Below are 19,748 nucleotides of genomic sequence, written 5' to 3' on the forward strand. Positions count from 1 at the left end.
ATTTTAATAATTACTAATTACAGTAAATTTAATGGGGTTATGTAAGACAAATACATTTTTTTTGAAAGGCAAACCAATTAATTTTCACCCCCACCCACCCCGCTAATAAATCTTGGATATTCAGAAGATCAACCGAGCATGGGTTTGTACAAGTCTACCCATTCCAATCTGTAAACTCATTAAACCTCTGCATTGAAGAAAAAAAATCAGATACAGGGAAATAAGCAACAAGTAACACACCAGAAGATAAGTCTCCAAGCTGGAAAGGGAGTCATTTTTATGAGCAGACCCAACATTTAGGAATGCGAGAGAAAGTTTCCGATCGTTTTGTTTGGGGAGGATGGAGGTCTCGCAAGGAAGTGCGATCGCAAATGGAAAAACTTGCTATAAAAAGCTTTTCTTCCATGAATGGAAGAGGAAACAACCAAGTCCTTTAATTGTTAAATTGAGAAAAGAGGCTTCTCCAATGTCAACTTTATAAAAAACGAAAAGAGAACAGAACACGTAGAAAAGAAAAACACAAATCGGTCCGAGGTAGGCCACTTTTTCCACAATGCCCCAGACATTTTGAGGTTTTAGAGTCCAAATCCATGAACTCACTGCCAAGCGCAAGAGCGAAGGAGGTGTCATATGCCAAGGAGGAAGACAATTAGAAGGATGAATGAAAGCCTTCTGAGATAACAACTCCAGCCGTTTCCTTTTAATCTCGGATGAACAGTCAACCTGGATGTTCCATATACATGCCAATTCCTGGATTCCCTCTCTCCCTCTCTCTTTCAAAAAAGGATTATTTTGCTCACTTAAAACAAAATGATTTGCTATCCTGGGAAGCTTGTTATATGGCCATGAGAAAATAAAATGTGTCTAAGGGATTCGCTTGGATTTGCAGAGAATGCTTTCATCCTATCCAACACTTCTTAAATGAAAACAAAAAGGAGAAGATTGCTAGGAGCCAACAGATCTTGGCTCTATGTGGCGAGAAGCAGGAAGAAAGTCCCAGGTTCATCACAGTCTTCTACAGTTGAAAAAAAAAAGAAAGAGGACCCAGTAGCAGGAAATAGAAAAGGCTTCTGCCAGAAACCCTGCCATCCAGGGTCAACTCTGCTGGGCTAGATGGCCCATCTGACCTGGGAAATGGTAATGTCCTATGTTCCTGTGCCATCAAGGGTTGAGTGCCAGGATGGAACAAAGATGGATTTGAATACTAAACTAGGACACATTAGACCCTGGACTTAGCTCCACCGGAGGCAGCAGAGCAGGGCCAAATCCAACTAGTCCAGATTGACTGCTTTGTGGCACAAGCCTTGCATATGTGACAGTCTCACCCATTCTTAGGAACAAACTCGGAAGCTTATCTTCAATCTTCAGAGAGGTTAGCCGCGGGATAAGCATGGCAGGGTGTGCGTAAGAAGCCAAGCCCTATCACCCCACTGCAATTAAAGAACAATTAATTCCGCCTCCACCCGCTGTGGAACAGCACCAAAAACTAGTTGGGAGAAACAAGATTTCAAATGCTCGTGTATGTCCACATTTGCATTCTGCCCAAGTTTTCCATTCTTCCTCGCTTCATTCAATTCCACAGGCAGGATGGATGCTTGGGTGTTGATTGATGATTTATCGATCCGTTACATGCTTTACCTTGCTGGCAGGAGATGTTTCTCCACCCTGACATCTACCTCTGTTTTCTAGCAGTATATATAATAACTATATTTAAAGACTCATGTAACTGAAGGGTTGGAAGCCTAGTCCAACCACCTGGTATGCAGGAATCACAGCTTAAGAATCCCTGGCAGATGGCCTTCCAACCTCTGTTTAAAAACCTCCAGGAAGGTAAGTCCACCACCTTCCAAGGTAAAACCACCTCACTGTCAAACAGCTCTCACTGTCAGTATTGTCTTCCTAATGTTAAGTCGGAATCTCCTTTCTTGTAATAAGAATCCATTGTTATAGTTCCTATCCTCTGAAGCATGGGTAGGCACAAACTAAGGCCTGGGGGCCGGATCCAGACCAATTGCCTTCTAAATACGGCCCGTGGATGGTGCGGGAATCAGCGTGTTTTTACATGAGTAGAACGTGTGCTTTTATTTAAAATGCATCTCTGGGTTATTTGTGCGGCGCAGGAATTCGTTCTCCCTTCCCCCCTCCAAAATATAGTCTGGCCCCCCCCACAAGGTCTGAGGGACAGTGGACCGGCCCCCTGCTGAAAAAGTGTGCTGACCCCTGCTCTGAAGCAACAAAAATACCCAAGTTTTTCCCACCTTCCATGTGACAGCCCATCAGATATTTGGAGATGGCAAACATATCATCACCTTACAACCCTGTTTTGTTATTGGTCCATTGCTTTTGATTTCCACTAACTGTACTACCTGATGGGTATCATATACATTTTTTAAAAAAACAAAACGGATTCTGAAATACATCCATCTGAAGTTGTTCGGAAGGCATTCAAGATGTTGGAAGGTTTGTCCTACGCAGAGACCGGATCCCTCACCATCACGTCTCTTGACTCATAAAAATAAATTGCTTCAAGTATCTGAAAGGATGATCTCAGGAAATATGCATGTAATGAGCCTTTGGCTTAAGCTCTTCAGGCGGAACGGCTTGCATTCCCAAACCTGAACTTGCCAAGGGAACGCCCACGTGGGGGCGGGGCATTTCAGTGAGAACTGATGGGTGGGCGGAGCTTAACCCTCCCCCGCACCACCACATCAACCACATCTGCACATATGCTCCAGCCTCAAACACACTTTCCTTCAACTGGGCTTACTTCTGATTGCCAAGCCGCCACAGGAAGAATGGGCTAAAATGGGCAGGGACGGGAGAGCAAATCTGTAGGAGAGACCTGGTGACTAGGGGTGGGGGGGAGAAGACTAAATATCCTCTAACCTCCCTACCAATTATCACTTTTAAATGCCTTGGCCTGAGCCGGCCCAACTATTAGACAGAGTCAGGAGGCCGCCTTGGGCAACTGGTTTTTGGCATCATGAAAGGGCAAATTTATTACCACTATATTTTTACTTCTGAGGATAAGGGTGGGTAGCCTCAGGTGCCAAAACTTGGGGACTTACTATGTACTTTTGCGGGGAGTTGTGACACTTGTCCTTCTGCCTCAGACAGCAAAATATCTTGGCCCGGCCTTGGCAGGAACCCTGTGTTTGCCTCATAACATGTGCTTTATTCATTTGTTTAAGCCAGCCTGCCACCAATGTGCTCAAGGTGACATATGTAGCTGAAACTACTCAGTTACTTCAGATAGCTACAAAAGTTGTTCCAATCACCGGTCATATCAGAAGTCTTTTTAGGCCTCGTTGCCTCTATGCTCAGTCAACTTAAGCTGGCAGTGTCAATTCTATGGTTGGGTTTCTGATTTCTGAACGTCTGATAAAGCAAACAGAGACACCTGAGAAAGAGCTATGGGCCTGGCTTCTCAAAGGTTGTCCCACAAAAAGTGAAAAGGGTGAGGGGAGAAACACACTCCTGAGCATGGGTAGGCAAAATAAGACCAGGATCCGTCCCAATCGCCTTCTAAATCCGGCCCACTGACAGTCTGGGAATCAGCGTGTTTTTACATGAGTAAAATGCATCTCTGGGTTATGTGTGGGGCATAGGAATTTGTCCACCCCCCCCCAAAAAAAAAATATAGTCCGGCCCACCACAAGGTCTGAGGGACAGTGGATTGACCCCTGCTGAAAAAGTTTGCTGACCCCTGCTCCTGAGCTTCTCCAAGGATAATTAACGGCATGACAAGGATGAACTGCTCAGCTGGCAACACCCTCACCCAGGTGTGAAAACTGGCAGTCACTTGGGTCCAAAGTATAACTAAACACCTATAATATTAAGAAGTAGGCGAATTATCCCAAGACAATCCATCACAACACACAGCGTCAGGATGATTCATTAGGACAAGAAAACACTTGTATTAATGAATGCACACATTCAAAGAGCGATTAGGAAAGCCCTCGTGTTTCCATCCAGCAGTGACTTCAGACTCCGAAAGCAACAAGTTTGGATGAAAAGCTTTTGACTTTCTAAGACCAGGGGTCCATCTTCATCATGGGATGCCCATCCCTTACTATGGGACGCGGGTGGCGCTGTGGGTTAAACCGCAGAACCTAGGACTTGCCGATCAGAAGGTCGGCGGTTCGAATCCCTGCAACGGGGTGAGCTTCCATTGCTTGGTCCCTGCTCCTGCCAACCTAGCAGTTCGAAAGCACTTCAAAGTGCAAGTAGATAAATAGGTACCGCTCCAGCGGGAAGGTAAACGGCGTTTCCGTGCGCTGCTCTGGTCCGTCAGAAGCGGCTTCGTCATGCTGGCCACATGACCTGGAAGCTGAATGCCAGCTCCCTCGGCCAATAAAGCGAGATGAGCGCCACAACCCCAGAGTCGGTCACGACTGAACCTAATGGTCAGGGTTCCCTTTACCTTTACCACCTCTTATTGTCTCCTCCTCATCATCAAAAATTATTTAAGAAAGAAAATATCTAAGGTTACATAATGTAAGAAGACCCCACTTGATCAGACCAATGGCTCATCTAGTCCAGCATCCTGTTTTCACAGAGGCCAACCAGATACCTATGAAAAACCCACAAGCAGGACGTGGACACACGAGCACTCCCCCTGACTGCAGTTTCCAGCAACTGGTATTCAGACATAATGTTGCCTCCATCATGGCTAGTAGCCATTGAAAGCCTTTTCCTCCATGAATTCGTCTAATCCTCTTTTAAAGTCACCCAGGCTGGTGGGCATTACTGTTTCCTGTGGGAGCGAGTTCCACTGGTCAGTCACCTTAAGTCAGCATGCAACCCCAGTGTAGCTTGTGACCCACTAGCTGAGAATCAATGGAAGACCAAGGATGGAGAACATCTCCAGATGTTGCGGGACTGAAACTCCCCACATCCCCAACCATGATGACCGGAACAGATGAAGTCCAACTGCATTTGGAGGCCCACGGCTGATGGGAGATGGAGGCCGACAACATCTGGAAGGCTTATGGGTCCCCCAACTGTGATACAGAAAAACATGGAGCAAGCTCAAGCTTTGTCAGCCAGTGGCTAAATGAAGTGAAATATTGTTGGGCTAAGGAAAATAATGAAAAGCCTAATCTGGCTGTGCATTTTTGGATGAGCATTCCAACTCATGTGCCTTTCGGTTTCTGGGAAGATTACATAAAAAAGGAGTTTCTCCACCCTCTCTCATGCGAACCATAAAATAGATTTATGGCCCAGGTTGGGGAAAAGAATATTTAGGAAAATAATGCATCAAACTCATTTATTTTTACAACCAGGATTTTCTTTCTAATCAACACAGAGCCAAAGTTTAGCCTTCCACTTAATACTCTGGTTACTCTTTCTACCATCAGCCTTGCAGAACAGACGGCTTCCCTGGGGAAACTGCTGCAGCTGTGTGGGTTTGGAAAGTCTTGCCTAATTTTTACTTTCTCTTGAAGTACCGAACAAGATGCAACAGGGAGGGTGCTCAATCCTCGCAGAAAACATTTGGCCTGGGACAGTAAACCTGAGACTCATGGTTGTTGGCGTTCATTGGGACTGGTTGGGTATAAGGCCAACAACAGGGGCAGCCATAACAAATGAGAGGCAGAGTCAATTCTAGTTCTGTCGCCATCTTCCTCCCTGCTGAGTTATTTAACACTGAGACTAAGCAGCAGTAAGTTGACAGCCAAATGCCACCTTCTGGACTAGCTCTAAGAAAGAAGGCAGTCAGGTTGGGGCTGCCTGACTTTGGTGGGGCCGTATGTCTGGAAAGGTGCCAGCAGAGGCTGGGTAATTCACCCTTCTGGAGGAGACAGGGAATGACTGACAGCTCATAAACACCACCCATTCAAACATCATCATGTGATTCATCCAGAGCTCTTTATGCCCAGTCCCAGGTCCACCAGTAGTCCTAGGTCCACCAGTAGTCAGGTTTCCTCAACCTCGGCCCTCCTGATGTTTTTGAGACTACAATTCCCATCATCCCTGACCACTGGTCCTGCTAGCTAGGGATCATGGGAGTTGTAGGCCAAAAACATCTGGAGGGCTGAGGTTGAGGAAGTTTGCCTTAAGTGCTTTTGCCAGGCTTGAGCGTGTCCTTGAACTGTGATAACATCTCTTGCTTGCCTGGATGAGATGGAGGAGACAATGTCATATAAACATCTGGCAATTTTTTTCTATCTGAAATACAGCAGCTAAGAATTGCACATGTTGCTCCATCCACTTTTGCCTCTGGTCCCACTATCTGTGCTCTCCAACTGAGCTGGGTGCTTCCCTCTAACACCTATGGGGGAGCTATGGGTGCGCCAACCCTTCTGCCCCCGAAGAACATTCCCCAACTACCTCCGCAACATCAATACTAACAGAGCCAGCGTAAGACCCATCAAAATGCAGCCACTGTGTACGGCCAAACCAAAGTCCACAGAACCCACTTTTGTCCATGTTTAAACAAAGTTCCTGGGAGAGAAATTTGTCCTCAAGTCTCAGGAAGATCGAGAGCTAAAAAGTGTTTTCATAGGTTCATTTTATTCTCATTTTTAGGGGGATCACTTTAACTACTCCAGAGAGGCTCATAATTTTGAAACGGCTCAGGAGTTTAAACAATGGATGTTGAGCCTGTGTTAATTCGAAACCCTCGACTCATCCTGCCAACCTCATTTTTTTTCATACGTCAACTTTTAATATTAAAGAAGCAGTAAATCCATCCATCTGGGTGTGTTGGATCAAAGTAATATTCCTTCCTTTTCAGATCCTATACACACACCAAAAAAACAAAAAACACTTGGGCTAGATTGGACATTTATGCAAATTTCCACATGATGGTGACTTTTATATATATACAGTGGTGCCCCGCAAGACGAACGCCTCGCAAGACGGAAAACCCGCTAGATGAAAGGGTTTTCCGTTTTGGAGGCGCTTCGCAAAACGAATTTCCCTATGGGCTTGCTTCGCAAGACGAAAATGTCTTGCGAGTTCCTGCGGATTTTTTTTCCTCCCCCCCCCCTTTTTCAAGCCGCTAAGCCGCTTATCAGCTGATCCGCTAAGCCGCTAAAAGCTGCTAAGCCGCTAATAGCGCTAATCCGCTAATAGCGCTAATCCGCTAAGCTGTCAATGGTCTTGCTTCGCAAGATGAAAAAATCGCTAGACGAAGAGACTCACGGAACTGATTAATTTCGTCTTGCGAGGCACAACTGTATAAGCAAAAAAGAGAGAAAGGGGGAAAGTTTGAGTGATGACTTTTTCACCGCTCAGAACTTACTCCTGCTCCAATAGGGGCAGAGCACATTCATCTATCTTGGAAAAGGGAATCCTGAGAATTAGTTGTTTTTTCTTGACAAAAGCCAACTCGTTACAGCTGACTGGTTCACAGTTTTTAGGCTGCCAATGAAACAGATCTATGTGTGTTTTTTATGGATAAGCTTATGGAAAATCTTCACCCTGAGGGACAAAAAAGAAATTCTATAAAAAGACACGAGAATACGCAATACAATAGTGTCTGCAACTCATGGTTTATACAGAAAGAACAGGAAAACGTCTGGCTAGGAACCTTAACAACATGCGAGGGACAATGATTTAAGGTTATGAAGAAAATATTACAGTGACCGAATAATGCCGTTACATTTAAATAAATAAAGAAGCTGTGTTCAGACAAATGCCCTCATATGCTAAGCATGAGTGTGTGGAGTACAATAACTTTATAGACTTTGTAGGGAAGGGGCCAAAGTTCGGTGGGAGAGCCTCTGCCTTACATGCAAAAGATCCCAGGTTCAGACCCTGGCATCTTCAGGTAAGGCTGGAAGCAACCCCTGCCGAAAATCCTAGTTAATTTAGGTAGGCAATACTAAGCAAAACGAAGCAGCAATCTGACTCAGTATATACCGTACTTTTCTGGCTATAAGACACCCCCATGTATAGGACACCCCCCCTATTTTGGGGGACTCAAAATTAAGAAAATGGGGGGAGATGGCACAGAGTTGTTGAGCTTTTTTCAGGGGGGATTGCCAAAAATCGCTCGCCTGCCCGTGTCGCAAAATCTGCCTCCCATCTGTCCCCATCGCCAGCAGAAGCTGCCAAAATCGCCCACCCAACTGCCAGAGCATCAGCCAGTCAACACCACCCATTGACGCAGCAACCAATAAGACGCACAATAGCCGCTGACAGCCGTGGCAGCAAGCAATCAAGGAGAGCCCCACTTTTTGGCATGATTTTTAAAGGAAAAAACATAGTCTTATACATGGAAAAGTACGGTATGTTCCTAGATAATAAACAGAGTCTTTCTGTATGATCAGCACCCCATTCAACTACTGTTTCCATTGCTTAACCCCAAATATTAAAAGATACAAAAGAGAGAGAGAGATTATCCAAAGCTCATAAGTAATTGGTAAGGTTTGTGAGCTATGTATGGCCAGCCTACAAATTTTTGGGCACCAAATCACAAAGGCAGGCTGCAGTGTTTACAGCACTATCCTAGACAAGTCTACTCAGAGTTAGATCCCACAATCTGGTGCCTTTCAGATGTTTTGGCCTATAGTTCTCAGCAGCTCAAACCAGCAGCAGGTGGTCTCCTGTCAATGGGAAGCAATGTCCCACCTGGACTGTCAGAGGCAGCACGACTCTGAATGTCAGTTCCCGGGAATAACAGGTGGGCAGAGTGCTGCTGCATGCATGTCCGGCTTGCAGGCTTCCCACGGGCATCTGGGAACAGAATCTTAGACTACATTGGGGTCAGCAAGGCTTACCATGCATGGGCCAGATCACTCCCATGGAGATCCTCCGTGGGCCAGACCGGCACAGTGTGATGCTGGAAATCGCGTCTGGTTATGTCTGCGGCGCCAGAAATCGCTTCTGCGCATGCCCAGATGCCAAAAATCACGCCTGCACAGAAGTGATTTCCCGTGTCTGGGCATGCACAGAAGTGATTTCCAGAGCCGCAGACGCGATTTCCAGCATCTGGGCATGCGCTGAAGCAATTTCTGGAGCCGCAGAAGAGAGTCCCCATGCTGTGCTGCGCCAGTTTAGCACAGCGCATGGGGACTCGCCAAGCGGGCGGCTAGATTCAGGGGCGGCTCATGGGCCGGTTAAGAAACCCTCATGGGCCGCTTCCGACCCATGGGCCTTAGGTTGCTGACCACTGGACTACATGGACCATTGGTCTGATCCAGCAGGCTCTTCTTAGGTTCAAAAACATAATCTGAAGGTTGTTCTCTAAATCACCAATAAATTAATTGCTTACTACAACAGCTATACTCTAGTTCTCATCTCCTCCTAAACTACAATACTCTCTAAGCGGTGATTTGACCATTTCACCATGAAAACACATACTGAGAACCAAGCCTTTCAAGTTCCACCAATCTCAAACGGAGCAATCTAAGCCCATATTTAATCCTCCCATTGAGATCAATGGAATTTAGAAGGGCTTTTCTTGCCTGGATGGTAATACTGCTCTTTAACTCCACCCTTTTCAGCAAGGTCTTGAGCCACAGGGTTGGCAGTTAGCATTCAAGAGTCATAAATGAGAGAGAGAGAGACCATCAAATTCAAACTGCACAAAATTATAAGGTGTGGGTCACTTGTTTGGGCATTTACAGGTCACTGAGATTAAATATCTGGGAGGTGTTTTGATATGATCTCATGGTACAAAGATCCCAAGCACCAGCTGCTAGCAGAGCATGTTAAACATTAGGAAGAACTTCCTGACAGTAAGAGCTGTTCGACAGTGGAATTTGCTGCCAAGGAGTGTGGTGGAGTCTCCTTCTTTGGAGGTCTTTAAGCAGAGACTTGACAACCATATGTCAGGAGTGCTCTGATGGTGTTTCCTGCTTGGCAGGGGGTTGGACTCGATGGCCCTTGTGGTCTCTTCCAACTCTATGATTCTATGATTCTATGTTGCCCTCTGGAGCCCTGATGATGCCAGTTCAAGACGTCTACAAAAATTGCATTTGCAATAGTCCAAACCAGCTGTTTTAATCAGGAATAAAATTGGTTTGCATATCCATCAGCATTTCATAGGCTTTTGACCCTATTGATCAAAGATATTTAAACTAAAACCCAAGTACATTGACTACGGAGTAAACTGTATTGAGCAAAACATTTAAAAACATGCATAGGATATTTGCACAGTGCAAGTGCAGTGGTACATTTTACGGAGGATGAGGCCTCATTGAACCCAGTGGGACTTAACCTCCAACTAAAATGGACATACAATTGGGCTCTGCTAACCCCCCTCCCCCCCAAAAAAACCCTGTACCTGCTTACACTACTACCCTCCAAAACACTGGTTTTTTTCCCTTAGCACAAAATGCCTGCATCAGTGTAACCTGTTAACCACATCCGAGTGATCCTTATCTCGGCTTAATAAGCAGAAATATGAATGAGCCTTTTGCCTGCCCAAGTAAACTCTTTGTTCCTCCCTTCGCAGTGCAAGTGAACAAACCAGTCAAGATACAATTGCCCAAACTCTCCTACTGTGAAATAAATGACATTAGTAGCTGTATCCCATGCATGCTTGCATAGAAATACAGAGTTCAGAGGATCTTCCTAGCACATGTGTTTAGGACCGTAGCCTAAGGCAGGCTGGAGGATGTTTAGTTGAGATGGAGGGGTCCCTCTGCACTGTGCTGCCTCAACCAGTGAGGGAGTTGATCAATGCACCCGGCCAGAAGCCAGCTGCATTGTCGATGGCGATAGCACAAATCCCTGAAAAGGGTGTTTCAACCTGAAAACTGGCATAGCAAAAGAGGAGGGGTTTTTTCCGTTCTTCCCCTGACCTTCTGCACAGGGGTTTGGAGTGCTCTTAAGATGATAATTCCGAACTGTTTAAAAGATACTTGCAAAACTATATCGAAAAATCAGAACTCCTATTAGAATAAACAAGTTTCGTTTCAAATATTAGAATACTAAATGAGATGGATAACAATGTGTAATAGAAAAAGAAATATGAAATTAGGTTAAAGGTGTGTGAAAGAATGTAATAGAAGTAGAAAGAAATTGCAATTGAGTAGATTGGAAGTCTAACACAAAGGGTGAGGGGGGGTGGATGGTGATGGGAATTATCTGTGGGATTGAGTGTAGGTATGTTGTATGTATGTAGGTATGTTGAATGAAATGTATGTTTGTATGTTTGTATGTGTATTAATGTTGAATTATTTTAACAATAAAAAATTATAATTAAAAAAAAGATACTTCCGAACTGGGACAAGAATGCTGCCTGAAACGAAACTCATCATTGCACCCAAGTGGAGGCTGGTCCGCCTTCTTATTTGCAAAAAGGTCTTTGGGGTGGCCCTGCCTTGACAGCTTTCACCTCCTGAGTCTCAGTGTTGCCCTTCTAGAACCCAGGAGGGAAGAGGGTGGCGATGAAAGTAGAATTCGTTGGCTCAGCCTGCCATTGCCTCTGGCTCCACCTACTGTCTGGGTTCCCTGCCTGTCCAAATGGGCCCCAGCCACTACTGATCACATGTGTGCACACCTATTCTGGTGTACTTCTGATGTACTGCTCCTGATTTAAGTTACCTTGCTGGTCTCCAGCAAGTCCAAACATCCCTTAAAAATTGTTCCTGCTTATTTGCAAAGGACCCAAAGGCACCGGAGGATGCTTTGTGCAAAATTACACATTTGGATGCGCTTATTATCTTGGCTCGCTGCCTAAAGTGAGGTGCGCCAAGCAATATTATAAGCTCAGGTAAACGAGGCAAAAAAATCAGCAAACTGATTGACCTAAAAAGGAAATGCTCCAGGTCATGGGCAATTTGCATTTCCCCCCCCTAAGCCTGCTACAAGAATTGATGAACAGGTAAAACTACAGAAATATTATTGCATCCCTACTTGTAAGCTTGAAAACAACCACTCGCCTGGAGCAAGTAAGAAATCATCTTTACATGACCAGGCAGGGAAGTGCATGTAGCACATCAGAGAGTACACAGAACCTGCATTCATCTGAACCCCTTCTCTGTGTATCCCCCTCTGATGTAGCTGCATATGGTTGAGACACAAGGACAGGCCTTTTTAGTGGTGGCCCCTCACTTGTCCCCAAGCAAGACTTATTTGCTCATGCACTTATTGTTGGTTATTAATACCGAGCTTAAGGTTATAATTTAAGCGGCTGCTATAAATGGAATTTGACATAATTTTTACTATTTCAATTCTCTGTTTCATTGGGTTTTTTAAAAATATTTTAATAAAATTTTAAATATATTTTTATTGATCCTTGATCATATTGATGAAGGGTGGTACGGCACCTTCTGTTTCTACACCTGCTGAAAACATTTCCATCCTGCCAGGCCTATGCAAGAAATTAAAAATACATATTCCCAGAATGGTTAATTGATGCCTGTTTTTAACTTTCTTATGTAGTTTTCATTGTATGGTCTTACGTATTTTTGCCGTACACTGCTTTCACATAGTTTATTAAACAGCAATCTATAAACAATTTTTTATAAATAAACAATACAGTGGTGCCTCGCAAGACGAAATTAATCCGTTCCGTGAGGCTCTTCGTATAGCGGTTTTTTCGTCTTGCGAAGCAAGCCCATTGACAGCTTAGTGGATTAGCGCTATTAGCGGTTTAGCGGCTTTTAGCGGATCAACTGATAAGCGGCTTAGCGGCTTAGGAAAAGGGGGGGAAAGGGGAGGGAAACGCGCAGGAACTCGCAAGACATTTCGTCTTGCGAAGCAAGCCCATAGGGAAATTCGTTTTGCGAAGCGCCTCCAAAACGGAAAACCCTTTCGTCTAGCGGATTTTCCGTCTTGCGAGGTGCTCGTCTTGCGGGGCACCACTGTATTTTGAATCAACCCATCTCTTAATGGCCTAAAACAAGACCACCAGCTTAATGACTTTAACAGAAGAATAGACAAATTCATGAGGGACAAGGCTAATATTGGCTATGCTCTGCCTCCACGGTTGGAGGCAGTACAGTGGTACCTCGGGTTAAGTACTTAATTCGTTCTGGAGGTCCGTTCTTAACCTGAAACTGTTCTTAACCTGAAGCACCAGTTTAGCTAATGGGGCCTCCCGCTGCTGCTGGGCTGCGATTTCTGTTCTCATCCTGAAGCAAAGTTCTTAACCCGAGGTACTATTTCTGGGTTAGTGGAGTCTGTAACCTGAAGCGTCTGTAACCTGAGGTACTACTGTAATTGTTCTGAATACCTATTGCTGGAAACTACAGAGGGGAGAGGCTCTTGTGCCTGGGTCCAGTTGAGAATTTCCCAGAAGGATCTACTTGGCCACTGTGAGAACAGGATGGTGAACTATATGGGCCCCTGGCCTCATTCAACAGGCAGTGGCGGAGTTTCATGCTCTGGCACTGGGGGGGGGGGGGGGGAGCGGAGAGCAGGCAGGGGCAGGGCTGGTGTGCATCCCAGGGGCAATGCACTCCCCCCGCACACCTCTTCCTCCGCCAGTATCAACAGGCTCTTGTGTTCTTGTGGACGAGCAGATATTTCAAAAATTGCAAAAAGGTTCATTATTTTAAGCCCAAATACTTACAGAAACTGTAGTTGGCAGGCACTAATCCTTGAAGAGGCAACCTCCCTTCTCTCACACACACTTGAAAAAACATGCATTGTCTAAAAGAAGGAAAATTATCTATTAGCTACTGAACCATTCACTATCATCTCTATCACTCCTGATCGCCAGATTCACTTTCTGCAAGTGCTCCTGTTTCTTAACTGGCATCAAAGGACAGGCAGAAATTCACTGTATGCCAATGAAGAAGATGACACCTGTTCGGATTTTTGCCCAGCGTTCAGTTGGTAAGGCAAGGGGGAAATGCTAGGGAGGAGGGACAGGTTCAGCAACAAATCCTATATTCACAAGGAAAGACCACACCTTTTGGATTCCTGCCTTGCTTACTCCTGTTAGAAACACAGCTTCACCTTCAAAGGGTGTATCTTTATTTGGTTATTTAAGAAAATTATTCCCCACCCACCATATAAGCTTAGTTTTTACACACACACACACACACAAGACAGCAATAAAACAAATAATAGAAAAATAATAAACCTGGTCAATGCAACAAATGATCTAACATTTTAAAAGCCTGGGAAAATGAAAAGGCTTTTGTCTGACACTGTGAAAGCATGAGAGTCACAAGCATCAATGTGCAGAAGGTTACCACCAGTTCACTATTGGGTTTAAGCTTCTTTATCACTGTATTAATGTTATTTTACTTAGATGGAGGAATCCTTCTCATTTTATGCTGGAAAGCCCTCACCCAGAATATCTAGAAGGGAAGTAATTCCTGTTGGGTTTTTAACCTCTTGTTAAAGCCACTGTGGTGTCCCATCTGTTGAACACCCCTCCCATTTCAGGTATGCCTGGCGCCACCATTGTTAGTTTTCCAATGCCAGGCTAAGACATATTTATCTGCGCAGGCATTTTAAGTTTTGTAAGCTGATCATTGTTCAAGCCGCTCTGTTGTTTTTAGCTGTCCTGTTTGTTTGATGGTGTGTTGTGTTATGTGTTTTTGCTTATGTTATGAGTTGCTTAGCTGCTTTTATTTCCTTTTCTATTCCATTCCATTCCCTGCCCTAGTATTCACATTATGCATCACTGGGCGGGTGGGGAGGAGGCAACATGCAGCCCAAAGAGCGCTGTGCCATATACAGTAAAGATGCCAGCTCTACAAAGAAGAAGAAGAAGAAGAGTTTGGATTTGATATCCCGCCTTTCACTCCCTTTAAGGAGTCTCAAAGCGGCTAACATTCTCCTTTCCCTTCCTCCCCCACAACAAACACTCTGTGAGGTGAGTGGGGCTGAGAGACTTCAGAGAAGTGTGACTGGCCCAAGGTCACCCAGCAGCTGCATGTGGAGGAGCAGAGACGCGAACCAGGTTCACCAGATTACGAGACTACCGCTCTTAACCACTACACCACACTGGGACGACTACACCTGTTGGATTCCTGTTCCACAGCTGCAAGAGACTCAGCTCTGCCAGCAGGAATCCGAAGAACTCCCCTTATCAAATAAAATAGCTCTTGTCGCTGCAGGCAAGGCAACACCTGTTGAATTCCCTGCGTCAAACCCCCTTCCACCCTATAATACTGCAACCTTTCTATAGGAAGTTGCACCTGTTGAATTTCTCCCTGCATTCCAGCTGTTGAAGGCCACGCCAAAGTACCAACGGAAGAAGAGTGGCAGATGAAAACGATGGACTTTGTGGAAGTGGCGAAGCTGACGGGAAAAATCCGAAAGCAGCACGATCAAATATTCCAAAAAGACCGGAGTAAATTTATACAACATTTGAAAGATCGTTGTAAGCAAATAACAACACTAGGAGGGTTATCTGAAGACCTGTAATGAGAAGTTGTTGTTGTTTTTACCTTTCTATATTTATTTAAATTTTGAGGTATTTAGTAATGAGTTATATTAGAATTCGGAAATATATAGAATGCTGTGATATAAAGGTTAGTTTTGAAAGCCAAGAGGTGGGAGGGAAGGAAGTCGACAGGCTCTAAAGAGCCAAAGAAGTGGATAATAACAATGTGATTATATATGTTTAAATGGAAAATTAATAACAATTATTATTATTTTTAAAAAAGGCCACGCCAAGTGGGGGTGGATGGGCTGAGGAGAGGACCACCATGCAACCCAAAGCATGCCTCACCAGGTAAGGTTAAAGGCTTGACCTGTTGGGTTCCTGCCTGCCTCACAGCTGCTAACTTAGGCCTGCCAGAGGGGGAGGAGTATCTAAAGAGTGTCGCATTATTGGAGGCGTCAAAGCCCACCCCCCTCACCACAGGCAAGGCTGGACCTGTTGAATTTCAACCTGCTCTGCAGCTGTAAAACCATAACTACGGAGCATGGGGGGAATCCAAAGAAGGCCTTACTGGGTAGGAGAATGGCCTCCTCTCCAATAGGCCTCTCCCCCCCCCCATTAACTGAAGCACAAGAGCCCCCATTCGCCCCTCCCCACAAATATCCCCCCTCACTCGCTAACTATCTACATTACATTCCTCACCCATGAGGAAGACGATCGATCGGCGATCTGCAGGCGATGCCTGCCCGGCTGCACAACGCGCAGGACGCAAGGCTACGCATGGAGCACAGAGAAAGAGCGCGCCGACAACACCGTCACGTGACAGGGACTCCGGGGCGGCTCGACTGCCTCTGTGGCAAGGCTTTCCCTGCTCCGCGGCGCATGCGCGGGCTCGATTCCTCGGCTGGGCTGCAGCTCGGCGCGGTGGAACGTTGAGGAATGTTGCAAATCTGGAGTTTTGGAGGGAGGGCGGGCGGGCAGGTGTTAAGGGGGGCGCTAGCAAAGGGGTGCGCGTGGGAGGGGGGGTATTTAATTGGCAGCTATGGCATTTAGCGGTAGGTGGAGTTGGCCGGTTGCAAAAGGAAAAGGGGGACACACTCGCTGCGCTTTTAATAGTTAAAACAAAATAAAAAAAATTCCTTCCAGTAGCACCTTAAAGACCAACTAAGTTAGTTCTTGGTATGAGCTTTCGTGTGCATGCACACTTCTTCAGATGGAAGAAGTGTGCATGCACACGAAGAAGTGTGCTGAAGAAGTGTGCATGCACACGAAAGCTCATACCAAGAACTAACTTAGTTGGTCTTTAAGGTGCTACTGGAAGGAATTTTTTTATTTTGTTTTGACTATGGCAGACCAACACGGCTACCTATCTGTAACTTTTAATAGTTGTGTTCGATCAATCAATCAATCAATCAATCCCCAGGTGTAGATTGGAGGACAAGCTGCCTGCACCTGTAGAATCTCCCTCTTCTCCGCACTGTTCTGCACAACTGTTAAAGGTCCAGTAGCCTTTGCACTTTTTTGCATCTGGTCACGCTAAAAAGTACAGCTCCTACATTGCACGCAAAAAGGCTCACTGTTCATTCTTCCAGTGAAACTCTTTAAGTCTCAAACCCAGAGCGTCGCTGCCAGTTTGCAGTACATTTCTCAGCTAGATAGAGACCACTGGTCTGACTCTGTAGTAGAGAGCTTCCTATGTGAATCAGCCCTTTCGGCAAAAACTACGAGGACTGGAATCATGGGGTTGTATCCAGCTAAGTCCTGCATAGATTCATTGACATTAAGACTTAAGTCACATCCATTGACTTCAGTGGATCTAATGAATAATGTCATTAGGGGATGGACCATAGTTAAATCTGAGAAGAGCCCTGTTGGATCAGATCAAAGGCCATAGAAAAGGGTGCATGATTGATTGATTGATTTTCCATTCCACCTTTCCTCCAAGGAGCTCCGGGTGTCTGACCTCAAGACAAAAATGTCTACAGAACCCTTGGCTACTGAAGGCCTGCCCCCCCCCCAGGCTGTGGGTTCACCAGGCAGTGGTGCTTGGGAGCCCATTTAATTTCCAACAATGCCCCTTAAAAAACTCCGAGAGGGGGGAAAAGGGGTCTCCTAACCACTTTTAACAAACCACTTCCCAGGATTCTTTGGGGGAAGCCGTGACTGTTTAAAGTGGCACGGTACTCTCCTCCGCATGGTCGGCCAATTGGTGTCAAAGAAGGATAGAACTTTCTTTATGTATGCCACAACAGCAGCAAGAATACTTATTGCAAAGTACTGGAAGACACAAGATCTACCCACCCGGGAAGAATCGCAGATGAAGGTGATGGACTACATGGAACTGGCGGAAATGACTGGCAGAATCCGAGACCAGGGAGAAGAGTCGGTGGAAGAAGATTGGAAGAAATTTAAAGTTTATTTACAGAAACATTGTAAAATTAAGGAATGTTAGAAGGAGGCTGGAATGAAGTTATGTGGCTTTAGCAGAAATATTATAAAGGGTTAAGTAAAAATAGACTGTTAATGGATGAAAGGAGGAAAGGTAAAGTTACATTATATTAAGATAAATTATAGGATAGAAATAAAGATGGAAAGGATTTGCTGAAATATCTAATTGAATTAGAATACAAAAAAGGGAGGTGTGAGGAGGTCAGGGAAATAAGCAAAGGAAAGAAAGTTATGTAAAAGATTGATTTGTTTTTTCCCCCTTTAATTATCTGCATCTTTTTTCTGTTTTTTTTTCTTTGTTTTTGTATTGTTCTGTATTTTTATTTTTATTTTCTCTGTTTAAATATGTTCTTTATTTTTTATTTTTGTAACCTTTAAAATCTCAATAAAAAATTTCTGCTGAAAGTCAGGCATGAGAGAGGGAGAGATGAGCCTCACTAGAGAGGGCATTCCATAGATGAGGAGCCACCACCATGACAACCCTGTCATGGGTCAGTGCCAAACGGGCAATAGCCAGAAATGGCATCAGTAACGGGGCCTCCCCTGCCAACCACAGGGCCTGAGATGCTTAGGTACTTGGGTCCACTGAGCCTCTTGGGCTTGCCTATCAGAAGGTCGGCGGTTCAAATCCCCGCGATGGGGTGAGCTCCCATTGCTGCATCTGCACAGATACGATTTCCGACGCCGCAGAAGTGAGTCAATGTGCTGCGCTGGTTTGGCGCAGCGTGTGAGGACTCGCCGAGTGGGCAGCTTATGTGCCCATGTGGCCCATGGGCCTTAGGCTGCTGATCCCTGTCCTAGTGCGACACCACAGAAAATCGGGATGGAACGGAGTGTCCCAGAGATGGGCAGGGACACATTTTGCCACATTTTGCTTTTTTTTTTTTTTTTTTTGTCACATCGGTCCCACTTGTGTTCTCGCAGCACAATGCAGCTGTTTGGCTAACCGGTGCGTATTCATTTGCTGCGAAGCAATCTGTGGTTTTTACCCACACACCATACTGAGCCCTTGGTCCGTTTGTGCTGTAGATATTCAATTTACTCGCGTTCGTGTTCAGGGTGGGGGGGTGGGGGAGAGTCATAAAAACGATACCCGTGCTTTAAACCACTCAGAAGCTCTTCGGGGGCAAGGAGAAGGGACCCCAGGTTTGCAAGCGATACGGCAGTACTTAGCTAACGCTCAGGTTTCGACGGCACCCTCCCACCCCCTTCCCTTCCCTTGCTCCCCCCAGTGGTTCCTTTAGTCTTTCTGGGAAGCTGCCAAACACCTGTGCAGCGAAGAGTGCAACAAATATTCTTGCTGTTTAATTTAGCTTTGCACAGAAAAGGCTGCATTAGGCCTGATGTAGGCCTAATCCCGGCCCTCTAAAGAGGTTTAAAGCGCTCTGGTTTCACCTAATCCCGAAACCTAAGCCAGCATCTTTGAAAACGTCCATGACACCACAGAATGAGCAAATAAAGGGGCAGTTGACTATTAAATTATTAGAAGGGACACAGTGTGTCTTTTGGATTTTCAGACTTAAAGCTCTCCCTAAGGAGCTTGGCCGCGGCCACAATAAGAATGTTTATTTTGCAGACAACAGGGTGGGGGTCTCGCTGACGGTTTATTATGCCGTGTCTGATTGCTTGGGTGGGTGAGTGGGGGGAGAGCGAGAGAAGAAAGAAAAAGTGGTAATATCGCTGTGTGGTGGTTGGGCATGTCGAAGAAAACGAAAGAAGGAGCATGTCTAGACATTGCAAGCTTACAAAAAAAAAAAAAAAAAAACCCTCAAAAACAACCACCCTGAGCTGGTTTCTTATTTTATAGATCGTTCAAACTATCCAAAATGCCACATTTGAGCCTTTAAGCCTGATTCCTCATAATGCTAAATACGAGGGCTACTAAACAAGCAGAAAGGGAGCTCCTGGCAGCTTGCCCTAAGAGCAGCAGATTGAAGCACAATTTGGCTGGTAATTGGCAATATGGACCTATTGTTTTGCAGAATAGTAAAGGAGAACCCCTGCTGACAGGCAATTTAATGTGCTTAAAAAAATAAGGTTGGGTTAGAACTTCGTA

General features: G+C 45.3%; 1 protein-coding gene across 4 annotated transcripts in view; it reads right to left on the reverse strand.

Moving 5' to 3' along the window:
- Positions 1-16,055, reverse strand: part of GNB1L (G protein subunit beta 1 like) — a 90,041-nt gene extending 73,986 nt beyond the window's left edge. For 2 of the 4 annotated variants that reach the window (XM_081842843.1, XM_081842839.1), the window contains exons 1-2: positions 15,947-16,055; positions 13,475-13,554 (exon numbers count right to left, since the gene is read on the reverse strand). The gene's annotated coding sequence lies outside the window, so the exon portion shown is untranslated. Of the gene's footprint in view, positions 1-13,474; positions 13,555-15,056; positions 15,154-15,946 lie in introns of those variants that run through there. The other 2 variants (XM_081842840.1, XM_081842841.1) reach the window with 2 other exon arrangements.
- Between the last annotated feature and the right edge of the window lie 3,693 nt (positions 16,056-19,748).

The sequence above is a fragment of the Podarcis erhardii genome (genome assembly GCF_964252035.2).
Source record: "Podarcis erhardii genome assembly, chromosome: 15".
Lineage (NCBI taxonomy): Eukaryota > Metazoa > Chordata > Lepidosauria > Squamata > Lacertidae > Podarcis > Podarcis erhardii.